General features: G+C 40.0%; 1 long non-coding RNA gene across 3 annotated transcripts; it reads left to right on the top strand.

Moving 5' to 3' along the window:
- Window positions 1-5,383, top strand: LOC110401428. 3 transcript variants are annotated; one of them, XR_002440375.1, is made up of 3 exons: window positions 1-111; window positions 2,680-2,791; window positions 4,045-5,383. It is a non-coding gene; the product is annotated as an uncharacterized LOC110401428 (long non-coding RNA). The 3 variants fall into 3 exon arrangements; XR_002440376.1 differs by having other exon boundaries at window positions 2,680-2,831; XR_002440374.1 differs by lacking the exon at window positions 4,045-5,383 and having other exon boundaries at window positions 2,680-2,947.

Below are 16,710 nucleotides of genomic sequence, written 5' to 3'. Positions count from 1 at the left end.
GGTCCCACCTCTCTCTAAGCCTCATTTAAGGGCTGGCTGCCACAAGGGAAGGTTCTCTGCCTTCCGATCCTTCCTTCTGGAGTATTTGATGAGCCTTGATCCTTGGGATGGGTAAGAAAATCTTTCTTTCTTTAATTGGATTGTTGAGGAAATCAGCCTTTTTGGGTAATTTAGAACTGGCTATTGGCTTTCCCTATGTGCTGGTTTTTATCAGCTTTGGTAAGCAGTGGTTTCTATGGTAAGAAGGTTATGTGCCAGCTCAAGATGTGGTTGATGCCCTGTCCCTGGACACTTTCAACGTGGGGCTAGATCAAGCCCTAGGCAACCTGATTTAGCTGAATGTGTCTCTGTTTGTTGCGAGGAGTTGGAATGGATGACACTTAAGGGTCCCTTCCAACTCCAAGAATTCTATGATTAGGGAAAAAGAACAGGAAAAATGCTCTGCCAGACTCAAAGATGCCATTAACTGTAGTACTATTAAAGTAATTTTTACCAGCGCAAGTGTTGACTAAGCGCTTTGATAAGCAGTGGAATAAAGTTAAACTCTTCATTCAGAAGTGTAATGTGAGTTCCAAAGTAAGATACTAAAGTGACTTACTGAGAAACAGAAAATGCATCCTTAGCTGCTTTGCATTTTTATTTATGAGGTGGAGCAGAGCAGCTAGGGAGGTTCTTATGAAAGAGACATTTTTGTTTTCCAAGGTTAGAAGAAAATTCTGCAGCAACTGTGACTATATATGTCTATATCTAGATCTTCTTTCTCTATACAATTATGGGACTTCGTGTCCTGCATATGGTGACATCCCTGAGCACCACTGGCTGAGAATCTTGTGTGCTGGCTGTGCTCCTACAAGTTGTAATACCACCACACTAAATACAGTGCAAAACATTGCAGTGGCAGAGGAGGCCCTCTCGGGAGCCCCACGGATGGAGTTGCTGATAGTTAGGTGCAGATGCTGAAGATATCCAAAGAAGTTGGAACTGATGATCCTTATCAGTCCCTTCCAAGTCAGGATATTTTCAGATTCTATGAAGCCTGTTATGTACTTGTCAAGTTTGTAACCAATGAATTGCACTGAAGAGTGAAAATAGCAAGTGTGTTTAAAAAACGTGTTAGAATTTTTCAGGTGCTTTGTAAGCAGATGAGTGATGCATTGAAGAATGCTTCAATTTTCATATGCCTGATGCTTGTTTAATAACAACAATGAAGCTTGCTTAAAGCAGCCTCTGTTTTAACTATTAGATCTTCACTAAGTATCACCAGAAACCCATGTGCTGTACTTGACATAATGAGCACATTTTTTCCAGTAGTTTTAGGAATAAAATGCAGTTCTCTTACAAAAGTAGAAATGTATGCTTGAGAATCAATTTTTCTTGCTTTCATATCAAATGGTGCCAAGGCAGAGAGGGGCTGATAGCATTTCAGAAGTGAGAAGTTTTCCATGCTGGCACTGTGAGCAGGCTCTGACCGAGGTGAAGGCCTCACCATCCCACATTTAGAGTCCCAAGCAGCCTTTGATTCCCTCCCAGCTGACATCAATGGCAGAACTTCTACAGGCTCAGCAAGGACAACTGCAGTTGTAAACAGCAAAAGCAGAAATGTGTTTTTGCTCTGCAGTACAAAGCCGTTTTTATAGATTTCCAGAATCAGCAGGCATGAAACTGGTAGTTATTTTGCAGGCTGTATGCCTCTCCTAGGCTTGGTGAAATTGCCTTCGTTTGTGAACTTGTGGGCAGATAAACCAAAGCCTTCTGAAGAAGGTGTGCACATTGCAGCTCCTCAGAAGGAATTACATGGAAGAAATTGTGGTGAGCTATAAAGAAAGCGTCATCAAAGCCGTGGAGCAATATAGAAGCAGATCAAACACATCTATTTTTCCTGTGGCTCTAGAAAACTTTCTTTGTGACAAAAGCCACTGGTTTGAGGGTAGTTAATTTCTAGGCTGCTTTTGAGCAAGGGATTTTCAGAGTGCTTTGTGCTTTGGTGCTCTGTTCCTGTGTGTTCTTGTGTTTTAAAGCTTTGGGGAACTCGAGGTGCCTGGAAACTGCCTTGAGGTAGGCAGAGCTGTGGTAATTAGGCTTTTGCTTTCGTGTGGGGAGATGGGGACTTGGTGTGGCTGAACTGAACTGGGCAGCATCTTCTGGATGGAACTTTGTTTCTGATGTCTCAACTTTCTGTAAAAGAAAATTTCCATTAGGGAAGAGTCAGTTTTAATCATTTCAGGTATATCTAATACTGCTGGAAATTTTGGAGGCGGAAGTGCTGCTTTTTCAAGTCGTAGGATGTTATGTAAGAGATGCAACTACAAGCAGACTTAAAGCTGTGTGGTTATTGAAATGGATTTTTCTGATGGCTGTGTATCTGAAGTGTTTCCAAATGTGACACTGTTCCCTTTTGAGATTTGAAGGGATTTTGAAATATCCAGCTTATCTGTATGACAAGCAAGACGCCAGAAATCTTCATCAACTCCAGGCTTAAGGTTTGTGACGTTATCAAGTAATACAGTGGCAATGAAGAAAAAAAGAATGCTTCTGGAGACTTCTATGGCTGAAAGTTTTTTTTTTNGGGGGGGGGGGAATCCAATTAATGAAGGATCTTTGAGGCTCTCTTCACGTGTTTGCTCAGATTCCTCTTTTTATTAGATGAGAAAGTGAGTTTTTTGGTTTGTTTGTTTTCAGGTTTGAACACAATGAGAATATTTGCTGCACAAGACTCCAGGAAAAAAAGATGCTGCAGACAAAAACTAAAATATAAGAGCTTCTGAGAGACCTGATCATGTAGGAGGTCCTGGTGTGTGTACTTTGGAGCAACCAGTGCTCAAATGATCGTAGTGAGCATCAAGCTGCCTACATCTCTATATTCTAATTGTGGTGTGACCAGTTGCCTGCTAGGAGCAAACCAAAATAGATTCTGGCACTAATAACACCTAATAAACACGACTTTTAATTTGTCTCCCTAATTCGATGCCCTGTCAGGGAAAAGGGGATTTGAAACAATAATCGGGGAATTCCAGGTGCATGTGCATTGGTACGGGAAATCCAGGAGCATAAACAGAATATAAAAGAATGATGAAACCATTGCTCTTTGGACAAATCAACTTAGTTCATGATGACATCTTACAGAGGTGGTGTTCAGAGGTTTTGTTGTTTATTTTTAAGCATTCAAAAATATTTTATGCAAATTTGGAACTAATTCTCATGACAATAAAAAATGCCAAGTGTTGATTTGTTAACTTCTTCCAGTTGTGCATAGTTTAAAGGTTCTTGGCATATGCAAACTTGATTTTTTTTTGAAACTGACGTTCTGAATTTAGATTTTTACCTGGTAAGGCTGTAATTACACATGCATGTAGTTTAATGAAGCTGCATTAGTCTGTTTGGCAGAATTACAAAATGCAATAGCCCATTGCAGCATCTGTCACCTGCTAATTTGCTTTTCTTCTTTTGCTGGGCTAAGCAAGTATTTATGGCTATTGCCCCAGCAATGTTTTTTTTAACTAATGTATGATTCAAGTTCACTGAACATTTCTCTTGCTTTGTATCCTTTGGAAGGTAATACCATCTGAATAGGTCTTTAAAAATTACTATGGCAGGTTTCAGATTTGATTTTAATTCTCTGTCATAACGAAGACAGTAGAGACTTGCCTGAAATGATAACAGACCAGCAAGTGATGCCCCATCTGCTACACTGTCATGTAGAATGCTATTCCTCAAAGCTGAACTTAGAAGATAACCTTGGTATGTAAAGGCAATTCAAGGATATCCTTAGCTAGACTTTTTGTGGTAACGGGGAAAATTGAAGAAAACTGACTGATACTGAGGGCTTGATGGGAGATAGAAATGTATACTTAGCCATTTAGTGTTCTTCTGAGTAAATGTGCTGGGATTTCATTTACTTTGTTTTTCATTCATTTGGCTTGGAAACCCAAAGAAAGCCTTGTCTAATAAGTACAGCTCACTGAAATCAGCCACCATATCTGGGCTTTTGGTCCTTTTTCAATGACTGTAGCACTGAACAAACATTTATCTCCCTCTTTCCTACAGGGAAGAAAGGAACACCATCATTAAGAGGCGGAGAGGCTGACAACGTTGTGGTGTTGGTTTCTAAGAAGTCAGGATTCAACCACAACTACAGGAATATTTCTTGATTTTCAGAGAAAAACATAATAGGGGAGTGAGTTCTTGACTGACCACATGCCAACATTCTTAAAATTACTTTATCCTTTCATTTCACAAAAAAAATCCAAAACAAGCAAACAAAAAAACCCAGGCTACTAGTTCAAGGAGATCCTTTATTGAACTTCAATATAATTTATCTTATTTGCCCAGAGCGATTGTGGATGCCCTCTCCCTGGAGGTGTTCAAGACCAGGCTGGATGGGGCCCTGGGCAGCCTGGTTTAGTATTACATGTGGAGGTTGGTGGCCCTGCCTGTGGCAGGGGGTTGGAGCTTGATGCTCCTTGTGGTGCCTTCCAGCCCAAGTCATTCTATGATGATTATGATTATTTGGTTATTTCAAAGAACATTGATTTCCTTAAATGGAAACCCAATTGGAGAAATTTCTTCATGAAAATGCTGAAGTACAGAAAATGCAGTGTCTTGAAGAGATTATAATTTATTCTTCATATTCAGTCAATTGAGTTAAATCCCACAGAAATTCAAAAATGCTGCAGACCTGAATCTGAATACCTCAGAGGAAAAATTGCATTCAGCTTTAATTTTCGTCAAGTACAGCAGTAAGGGATATTACCATTTACTGTTATATATATATAAATTCCAAGTTTAAAGTAGTGTCTTGACTGGGATTTAAATTCCAGAGAGGTGAGGGGAAAACAAATGAGTAGATGAATACAGTACAGGCATTCCTTCTGTTAATGTGTTTTTAAAGTTGGAGGAGTTATATCTATTTTTACGAAAATTTGACTCCACTTTCTAGATCTGATCCTTGAAATTGTGGGGACTTTGTCAATAGCTTTGTGAAATGTTTTGCATTTCAAGTGAAAGAAATTCTGATATTCAACAGCTAAGATGTGTAGCACTAAAGGTGCAGATCTGTGTATTACTTCCTGAAATTGGTGGTTCCAGCTGAAGTGCTTGGCATCCTCTTGACTGAAGGAGAGATCAAAATCATTGCAAACTTTTCCGATATGTACTGGCAGGAGTAATTGTTCTGAATGGAGAAATGTACAAGATGTTTAGTCACTGTCCCTGGAGGCATTCAAGAAACTTGTAGATGTGGTACTAAGGGACGTGGTTTAGCATAGAAATACTGGTGGTAGGTGGATGGTTGGGCTGGCTGATCTTGGCGATTGTTTCCAACCTTGGCGATTCTATGTCAGTCTTCCAGATGTCATCAATAATAAACGGTACGTCTCACTTAAAAGTTACATATCTTTTTATTTTTCATGCAAAAGATTTTGGGCAGATTTGAAACTTATACACGAAGAATTACCATTCACTTCAGGAAGTGGGAAAAAAAATGTGATTTGATGTCCAAAATCACTGTTGTCTCATTGCAAGTCTATCAATGTATATGGGCCTCTTTGCCAGTATTTTGGGGATGCTATACATCAGAATGATGCTTGGAGGGCATGGCAGCCCTGGAGATTACAGCTGTATTGCAACAAATTGGTGGTACTTCATTGTTTTTGGAAGACTTTGTCTCTTGTTGAATCTTGTTTGAATTGGAGAGTAGTTGGGTGCTGACACACCATTTAGTGAATTTCTTCTCTAGAATTGTATCCTTATCTAAGGAAACAAACTGCAATATGTTTTCAAGATGTGCTAAAATCTTTTTGTGATGCTAAATCTATTTCCAGGAATCAGGCCAGAAACTTTGATTGGAGGTAAATGATGTAATTTCATGACTGTGTTACTACTTCTATACACATATGTGAGTCCACATGGGGTGTAATTGCTTCTCTTAGGGTTATATTTGGTGACTGGTTACAAATGGCCTTTAGACAGCAGGAAGGAGAAAGATAAAGCTTTCCCGTTCTCTTTTATGTAGAATATATTGAAACTGTCAAGGTACAAATACACTTAATTTGCACAGGCTGTCACTCTGAAAAGTTTTCTTGTGTCAGTAGTGAGCAATTCTGGTTAAAATACTTTATTCTCTTTTTCTTGTTCCTCACATGCTTGTTTATATTCACTTACTATCTGTCGCCTTTTTATCTTTAAAACTTTTGAAATAGAAACCATACTCTAGTTCTGGAGTAACAGAGAAGTTAGGACACTGTCCCACCCTGAAGCTTTTAAACAGTAACACAGGACATATTCCGATTTACCTCAAAATTTGATATTTGTCATTGGTGTGGCTTAAATTCTTTAACCTGTGAGCTCTGTAGGACATGGAAATGCTCATGGTCCTTATGGTTTTATGGCGGCATTGTTTAGCAGGCATGGTAGTGATTTGCTGACAGCTGGTCTTGATGATTGTAGAGGTCTTTTCCAGCCTTAGTGATTTCATTATTGGAGTAAGATTTGTGGGTTTTTGTTTATGTAAAACTTGTATTTAATAATTTTCTTTTTGAATTGAAAGAGTGAACATGCCAACAAGCCAAAAATACTTCCCACTATCAGAGAGGGAAATTGTTGTTGGTGCGTGACTACAGTGGTAATTGCCCATCTGTGGCCTGGTGCGAGTCTCGGTCTCCTTACCAAGGCTTCACGTGCTTCAATTGTTAATGCAGAAATACAAGAATTCCTGTAAGCAGCAGGATAACAAGGAAATGTTGTTCTTTGGGTAATAGCAGTTTCCATGCAGTGGATGTCAGAGGGCTTCAGGGCTAGCTTTCAGAGAGCTGTGAAGGCAGTGTCAGAGGCTTGAGTGGGCTGTGAGATCAGTGACTCTCTGATCTACTCATCTCTTAGAAGGGGAAAGGGGGTTACTGATATTGCATTCTTAATTTTGGAATTGGAATTCTGACATCTTGCACAAAGGCAGATACCTGACTTCCCATACTGCAGCGCGCTGGTACCATTTCATCAGTGCCATCTTCCTGAAGGGACTGCTGGGCACATCAAGCCAACATATCCTCCCCTTCTCTAATAGTTAAATACACACCTCAAGCAAACTGCTCAAAATGCATTTTTTTTCATTTTTTCTTCCTTAAAACTGCCTTGGCTATCTTGGACACGACAGAACCAAGAGGGCAGAAGATAATTTTGCTTACTGCCAGGACCACCAGGAGAACCAAGTGTATGATACATCTGTCCCCAGCTACTCTGCAGTTTGGTGCAACAGCCCTGGGGCTGTATTAATTCAGCTGCTGCAAAAGTGATCTTGTCCTTGAAAACGCTGATTGAAGCAAAATGCTTTTTCCCTCAGAGCCTTAAATTAAGTCTTATTTATTTTATGAAGGTGTACATTACCTTTATCATTTTCTTCATTTTTGTTCACAAACTGAACAGTGGGGAAAAAAGTCCATACCATATGTCAAGTTTTTTTCCTCCTTAAAAGAAGCAGGATGCAAAATGCCATTTCTTCAGACACTGAGCTACAAAGCATTTACATAAAGTTGTTATGCTATGTTTGTTCCAGTTTTTTTGATTGCATGCTACAAGAAAATAAAGACAGGAAAAATACACTAGATCAGCTCTCTCCAGGATCAAAATCCTGGCTTAAAATCAACACTTCAAAAAAAAAAAGTCATGTGTTCTCATTATTTTCTGGTTTTGTATGTGTGTTTTCATCCCGTGAGGGTTTTGCTTTTATGATGTTTTAATTGTACGCTGGGCTTTAGGATCTTAAAGTGCTGTGATGTTTTCCCTCTGACCGACAAGAAAGCTTTTAAATTAAACTGAAGTTTTTTGGTAGGTCAGCATGACCTTCATAGTTTTGCATTATGCAGCCTATTAACTGTGAGAATGTAAGCTACTGTTCACTAACGCATTTACAATCATAAATATGAAGATGTGCATTAAACTACAAGGCTTGAAAAATATAAGTAATGAACTTGATTTGCATACTAGGCCATAATGTAAATTCTGGTGAAGTATTTGGGATAGCAAAATAAATAGCTCAGGCACCAGAAAGATGTCTTGGTGAGTTTAGGAAGCAAAAGCTTTGAGTTGTGACTCTGCTTTTTATAGTGTTAGTAGTCTAAAGTCATGAAAGACAGGACTGAATGAAAGAAAAGTGCTGTTGTTAACTTAAATTCCCCTGGAATGCCTTGTCAGTAATCATTTCTTCGCTGCTGGAGGTGAAGAGTTCTGCAGGAAGCGAGGCTGGACTGTCTCTGCAGCTGCTGATGGCCTCAGAACCCACAGGAAGGAGGAAAGGTGGTTTTGGAGTTGTGGTGAGAGAGGATTGGGATGTTGGTTCTGCACTGTCCTTGCCTGGGCTGCACGGGCATAAGACTGTGTTTGGAATTGTGTGATATTTATTTGCATTTTATTTGTCAGCACATGGATTTTCATTACTTCTCATAAAAAAAAAGACACTTTAATGGCTTTTATAGCTATTTCACTGCAGGCATCTTTCAGGATGCTGACAGATAGCAGATGTGATTTTGATGTTTCAGTGGGAGACAACAGCACATCCCCTAGTAAAGTCAAGGACTGCTCAGAGCAGCTGGAACTCTCACAGTTCTCTGTCTGCCTTCCTATGAGCAAACTTTTACAGGACTGAAGTACAATTCTTATTTTGGCTTTATACTAAGTTCTACTTCCAAGCCAGAGGCAATTCAGTGGTCTTGGGATGGAAATGATACCCAGAAGACAATGGAGGACAAGGAGTTCTGGAGGAGAATGATAACTCCCCAGGCATGAAGGGTGGTTTAACCAATGAATGTTATAAGGAGCTCTAAAAAAAAAAAAAAAAACCCTTTGGTGATAATTAAATGCAGCTTAAACTCCTACAGGCCTTGATCCAAATCCACCACTGGGATCAGGCTCATGATACTGAACGCTACAAGATCAGCCACTGCTGATGCTGAGATTAACAGCTGCTCATGGGAAAGGACTGGAGGTGTGCCATGACAAGCACTCACTGGAAAGCCACCTCTCCAGCCTGATGCACTGCTGCCAGTTTGGCCAGGTTTTCTGAAATGCACGCTAATACATTTCTATGAGCAGTATGGCGTGCTCTGCTGTGCCCCAAAAGCAGCAGAAGACTTAATTTTATCCAGAATTATTTTTGCCCAACCAAGAGCTTGGCAATGGATGTGGGGAGCACATGTTCCCTACCTAAACTATGTACGTCTTCAGGTGAAGCCAAAGCCTTACCTTCAAATTAGCTGGAATTCATGAGGAACAAGCACTTATGTTTTCTCCTGGCTGAATTGTAAGGGCTGGCACCATGGGAGGGCGCTTGTTGTTTCCATGTCTCTCAGCTGGGTTATGTGAGTGGAATGTCTCCAAGTGGGGGATGCAGAAATCTCTTCAGCTGGTGCTACAGGTGCAAGCACTAATTGGGCTGGCTGAGCCAGGGCTTGGTGGTGGCTCTGTGGTTGGAGAGGCTGGGGTAGGGAAGTGCGCTGTCAGAGTTGCTGTAGGCTTGGACAACATTCATCTCATTCACAGCATCTCCAAGAAAAAAACAACCTAGATGGGGAGGAAAAAATAGGGGACTAAGAAAAGGGAAAATAATTCCTTTAGAGCTCTCTGTGATCTGTTCCTTGTACAGCCTGGCTGGGAAGGATAAGACATGCATTAAAAGCACATCAGCGCACCTCCAAGAAATGTCACAAACGTTGCCTTCCCAGCCTGGTCTTCCTACCTTCGCACCAGGTTTGTACTGATTTCTGTTTTTCTCTTTAATTTTCTAAGAGGGTTGCAAGTTAAGGTCCATAACCTGCTCTTTCTCACCTTGAAAATTTTAATCTTGTATATGCAACATCTCTGCAGCAAATAATGCTGGCTTACTATGACTGGAAATGACTGTTTTATGGCGTTAGGACTATTTGCATAAATGGATAAGTTTTAAGGCAAATTGCTTGAGAGACAAAGCTTCACAAGCTGGGGAATGCAAGCAAGCTGTGATGCCAAGCCCCAGCTTGTGCTGAGAGACAGCTAAATGGTGAGGAATGCATTTGTTGCGTAATAGTAAGACCACCCATGCCAACATATGGAGTGAAAATGGGTTTTCTCTGAGGAGGAGTTGTGTGCTATTCTCAAGCTGTGAAAACACAACAGACCAAGGAAGCAATGTGTGTGTTGCAGCAGCCCCCTGACTCCTCCTGAGCCAAAAGTAGACTACAGGGTGGGCAGCTTTGCTCTGTGTTGTCCCTGCATTGGCAAGAATGGGATTTTCTTGAGCAACAGAAATAAGAAAGCTCCCTTCCTTCTTTTGACTACACACTTGCAAATAGAATCCTGGGGGTACTCTTTATGTGAATGTCTGTTGGCTGCAAGTGTGAAAACATGCAAAGGTAACAAACCCATCGTGGAAAAAGAATAATTCTGTATGCGCCAGTTATTTATAAATAGTGTCTTTTAAAAAATATTCAGGAAATATGAAATATCGTCAAGAATCTCACTAGACAGATCATCAATGACTCCAGTAAAGAAGATAAATTAACCAGTGCCTGTTTATGGGCTGTATTTCAGTCCTGGATAAGATGTGATTTAAAGTAATTGATTAAACACCTCAACCATGAAAACTGAAGAGCTGAATTAAAAAGGTAACAGCTCTAAAGTGAGATCATGATCAACAGATGGGGGGGGAAAAAAAAAGGACATCACTGAAGCAACTTGCATTCGGAAAGTACACTAAACCAAAGGGAAGCAGAGACTGAACTGGACAAACTGGATATCCCTCTCCCACCAGAAAAATGCTGTGTTGAATTCAGGAACTTGAGCCTTTAATTCCTTCTCTTAGGAGAGGAGGAGCTGCCACATAAATAAAAATACAACAGTATAATAGGCATAGTTTTATTCAGTCTGCTGAGATCTGAAGCACTGCTGCCAGCTCAGAAGCTTTTAGGAAGGTGTATGTAGGTCTTAAAAATTCTTTGCTTGCTTCATGCACTGTATGTAATACAGCTTCTAAATGAAAACACAGATACTGTGTATGCTATTTTAATCTGCAGTATATATTATGAATTCATTGGCATTTGAGGATTAAAGGTGACTTGTCTGGTTTCACTCTTTCCCTTCTGTTGCTCTTTTACATGTTTTATGATGATAACCTTTTGGTGCTTGTGACTTACAATTTGTAATCTTCATTTTTACCTAAGAAATAGAACAGAGGTAATCCAGTTGGATCTGTCATCTGACAGGGTTAAGAGTTTTCTGTGTATTTCTGGAAAACAGAAGTCTATCTAATTGAAACACTGTGCAAACCACGACAGTTTCCTCAAATTGTTGTAAGATTTTTCTGCCAGGTACCAGTGATAGGATGAGAGGTGATGGCCTCGAGTTGTGCCAGGCGAGGTGCAGGTTGGATATCAGGAGAAATTTCTTCTATGAAAGAGTGGTAATGCAGTGGCATAGGCTGCCTGGGGGGTGAGGAAGCTGCCATCCATGGAGGTGTCCAAGAACCATGGAGATGTGCCACTGAGGGATGTGGTCAGTGGGCATGATGGGTGTATAGGATGAATAGAGACATGCAGTTGCCTCTGACCTGTTTTAGGGTAACCCAAGAAAGGTATTATTCACAAGCCAGTAATGGGAAAAGAGTAGCTTACTCGATTCTGAAGATAAGGGTTCACTGGAAAACTCCCCAAAAGAAGTAATTTCCAAGAAGAGACATTTCCTTCTTGGCTACCAGCCCTTAAATGAGGTTTGGGAGGGTGGGGACCCAGGGTCCACCCCCTTCTGGTCACACAGATGAATTACTTGGCTGTGCCCCTTTGCCAGGTGCTCAGTCACTGATTCAGTCTGTGACCTAACAGTTTCTGTGGAGTGAAGCCAGGTTGGAGTTGGACTTAGTGATCTTAAAGGTCTTTTCCAACCTTGATGATTCTGTGATTGAGCCAGTAATCTCTTCTGTGTGGAATACTTGAGACTATATCAAACACAACAGCAAGCTGTGCCAGGCACTCCTGCATGATCCTGGGGTCATTGACTGCAAACAGGAGTGTACAGGTTGACTTTTCTTCATCAGAAGTGTGTAAATTCATGCTGTTGAAAATCCGCTGTGTTTATAAGAACCACTCACCAAATGGTACCGTCCAGCATTGTGGAGCCCCAGGGGGCTCAGACCACCATGAAGCTGTAAACATTTCCTGCAGTACATGAGTCTTCTAAATTGTAGCCATATTCTGAAAACACCTGTCTTCATTTTCTCAGTTTATTTCCACAGGTAAAATTCCCCTGTAACATTTAAGACCAACTCAATTAGTTGTGTAGAGCCCATGGTCTACATCGAACGTAGGAATTATACCCTCTGCTGCTGTCTAGTGGGGAGGGTGATATCATGAAGTAGAGGTTGAATGACCATATGTACAATTTTGGCCATATTTTTCCTGAGATACATACTCCCATCCTCTGCCTGAACGCAGGAGAGTTTCTCAACCTGTTGCAATTTGATAGCCAGTAGTTTTTATACCCATAGCATTTTTCAAATTGAGGGGAAGAAAAGTGAAATGATGCACACTGCAGCTCTTCTCTGCTAAGTGCTTTACAGCAAAGGAAATTTCCTGATGCCTCTGTTAGCTGCTGTCAGATACATGAGGAGTAATTGTCATGGGCTATTAAAACATATCTATTAACTTTTGTGAACCTATTTGCATAATTGTTATGACAGTAGTATCAGTTAGAAGTGCAGATATTGAACTGCATTGGTTTGGTTTGAAGGCAACGGCTGCTCTAGGCTGGGCAGAGCAGATAATGTTTTATCTTCCTGGAAGGTAGGTAGTTTTTCATTCCAAGCCCTATTCCCTTTGTTTCAGGACAGGATTTTTCATGCTTGTACCAACTCAAATACAGCTTTCTGGCATGGCTACATAGCAAGAATGGGGGGAGAAGTAGAGAGGATATATTATTAAGCAAGCATAAACCAGTGGAGAAATAAGAAAGAGGTATTTTGATTGTTGTGGGATAAAAGCTTATAGTGGTTGAAAGTTAACTCATCTGAAATAAAAATTATTCGAATACACAGATAGGGCAATGGCTGATAAGAATGAGAAGAAGGTAGCAAGCACTTCCATTTCTTTCTTTATTATTCTTTCCTTAATATGGAAAAATACAACTGTGCATTTGTTTCCTTGTGAGGCTCTTGATGCTGATCATACAGCAAACTGAATGCTAAACTTGTGGATTTTATCTATATTTTCTAGTGCTGGTGCGATTATTGAAGAAACTTCTAGGGGATGGTATAGTGCACTGACAAAAAAAATAGGCTGCATTAAAATCATTAAGACATTACCTATAGTGGGTTGTTAGGGTAGTATGGTTAGGTTGCGGTTGGACTTGATGATCTTGAAGGTCCTTTCCAACCTGAGCAATTCTGTGATTCTGTTCACCAACTGCTGTGCTGCAGGAATGGCTGAGATCAAGGTTATACATTTTAGTCTGCGTTGAGTTTTACTTGCAGCAGGAGTAATGACAAAGACAACGTGCTGTTGAGCTTCAAATGGCTAATGGTATATTGTGTTTCATACGTTGCAGACCTGATAGGTTAGTGGGAATTTCCTACCACTCAACAGAAAGTTGACCTATCCCACGTGTATAATATTTGACTTTGTATGTTTATCAGAAATGTTTAATTCTTTTTTTTTTAATACATACAGTTCTTCTTTTTGTGTTAGTGAGATTTCCTAAGAAAAACCTCTAGACTTGGCTGTGCATTGAAAACGTCTTCTGGTAGTTTTGCAAATCTTCGTATTCGTAAATGAAATTGCTTATGAAGGGATTGTCTAATTAAAGATCTATTTTATCTATTGTGCTTTGCAATCCACTTGAGCTTTCAAAGTTGCAGTCGAGCACTTGGATTTTCAGACTTGTGGATTATTGCTTTGAGCACCAGGGATTAGAACAGTAATACCGCCGTTAAATCTCATGGTACTTACTATTTTCTCATATTGTCGATAAGTGGTATTTTAATTCCTCTTTTAAATTAGCCCCTTCTTCTAAACTGGAGAGGACTCCTCTTGTAGTTTCTTCTATGGTGTAAGACTTTGAAGGAGAGTGTGCTATAAACACCTCAATTTGTAAGCAGTCATTAGCAGTAACCATTGGAAGATTATTGACTTCCTTACTGCCTTGAAATACATGGAGTCCTGTACAGTTATAAATGGCTTTGAACAGAGAGACATGCATAATGTAAAGTTTTATAGTGACTGTTCAGTTGCATTTTAATGGGGTTGTTGGGTGGCTTGTGCGTGGTTCTCTGTGGAAGGCTGATAACATAAGGCAGAGCTGGACATAATAATTCTTTGTAGACCAGTGGTGACTACTCTTACCCCAAAGGCTTACGGATTCCTAAAGAACACAGAGAGCACAGAGGAAGGGAGGTTTCTTCAGTCATGTTCCAGCAGCCATCTGGTTTCAGCTCCAAGGCCGCCTTGGGCCAGGTATGGTTTCTGATATATTCAGTGACTGCTGAACTCATTTATCAGCTCTAGGAAGGGATCCAATTGGTTTAGACCTGGCTCTTCTGTCTGCTTAGGTCTCATCATCCCTCCAGGGTTCCTTGACTGTCTTGAAGTCAAGGCAAATGAGCTACAAGCAAAGCCAAAAAAAAAAGCTCATGGATGGGAGGGCAGCAAGGGGAAAGCAAGATCAGTATAAAGGTAAGAGTGAAAGACGCTCATCCACAGAAAAGACTACAGTGAGAGATTCCCCAGAGGACATATGTACCAATGCCCAGATGACCTCACACTATTGTGCAGCTCTGAGGTACAGAGCATCTGTTAGTCTGTAACTCCATTTCCTACAGCTATTATAGTCTTAATATATCAAATCTAGCCAAGTCCATCTGCATATGAAACATAAATCAACATTGCATTTGCATGCAAAGGAGCTCTGCACAAATAGGAATGAACAAATGGACAAATAGTATTTAAATTAAGTTATTTGCAGAAAGGAAATACCTAAAGGTAACATGAAAGTTACTTTTCTTCTTATTTTTCCTTTTTAATTTCCAGTTCCACCTGAGCAGGTCAGAAGGAAATCATTTATCGCTTGATGTTTGATCCGCATGACTGCCAGTTCTATTGAAAGTTTCCAGAGCACATTTTAACACCATTCTGATATTATTTTTAATAGAAAACTTTTCTGGTGGGTCACGTCACAGAACTATTTCAGTTTATCACCAATGTTTCTGTATTGGGATGCTGACAGTGTTCAGAAAGTGCTTTGATACTCGTTCAAAGCTCCCCTGAGAGGACAAAGAATTCAGTTGCAGTGTCTTTTCTAGGCAAGACTCTACTTCCATATACACTGAAACTGATTGTTAATTTGTGAGGCTTTATCATTATATTTTCTGTGTCTGGGTTCTTGGCTTTTTTCCCTTGTTAAAAAACAAGCGCAATTCTAGATTTCAGTTTTTTAGAGTTGTATTTACTGCATCTTTTGTGGACGGAATAGGTCCACATAAGCTGTTGGGAATGTTTTTGAAGTAATGTGACACTTGATGCAACCATTTTTTGCCTTGTCTATAAATTCTTTCTCCACTTGTATACTGAACCAGTCTGAAGTCTACTAGAGGTTCATTGAGCATCTAGTACTTATCATGCAGAAGAAAGATGGATTATGCACTCAGTGAGAACAGGTTTACCCATATTTTCTGTATCATTTATGAACACAGATGCCCATAAATACCTACGCTTTTACCAGGAATACAAATATTAAATTTACGTGGAAACTTTGGCCTGATTAATGGAGATTAGAAGTAAAAGGGCTCTGAAGTGCTCTTAAAACAGCATGTTAATCTATCAGAAATAATGATAAAACCTTTAAGCTAGTATATTGTAATTGCAGAAGAAAGTAGTTAGTACATTTAAAGGGCAGAAATAGCACTACTGAATGTAGTGGAGAGAGTAGCCAGGCATCAACATAAAGTGGAATTTTGTGAGGCAAATGGAAGGCAATGCACTTTGTCCTGAGATGTAATTATCTTGAGATGAATTAAACTGTCCAAGTGTTGTTATTAAGAGAGCTTCAGCATCTCGAAAGATGGAAGAGTCTGACAATGAAATATGTGCAACGTACATCAGGTGTGTGATCCAAGCATCTTCCTTTCTGAAAGGCTTCCAAGTTTCTTAACTGGTTGGCAAAGCTGGAGCAGCTGCCAAAATGGGACAACACTGGTAGATCTAGAAGAGAAGTTGGACAAGGATGGAGCGTGCTTGAGAAGATCATACCGATGAGCCAGGCAGCTCCAGTTCTCCTGGAACTGATATTTGGGATGGGTGGCTTTTCTACTATTGATACGGAGAGTAATACTTCGCTTTTAAGAATTTGCTTCAACTTTATATACTGATGAGGGTTTCAGTAATCTTTGCCTTTCTTTGTTCAATAATAAAATATAAAATATAAAAATCTCTTCTTCTCTCATAGTAGATGATTGCAATGCATCAGTTAGATCTGAGGACGTGTCTTCTTAAGACAGTACAATATCATTTCCTGATTCCAGTTTTCAAATCTGCGTGCCTCAAATTCTCTTATTCCAGTACAAACTGGGTTCTCAGAAAACTTAAAATAGAGATGCTTTTGCCCTACTACTGAAAAAATCAGAGCTTGGACATTAGTGCCGTGACTACAGATCTCCTGCTGTGAATGCTATAATTCTAATTATACTAGACCACAGTTGTGTAGTAT

Source organism: Numida meleagris, chromosome 6 (genome assembly GCF_002078875.1).
Source record: "Numida meleagris isolate 19003 breed g44 Domestic line chromosome 6, NumMel1.0, whole genome shotgun sequence".
In the NCBI taxonomy this organism is placed as follows: domain Eukaryota; kingdom Metazoa; phylum Chordata; class Aves; order Galliformes; family Numididae; genus Numida; species Numida meleagris.
Note: the sequence above shows the minus strand (reverse complement) of the source record. Positions and strands in the feature narration are given on the sequence as shown.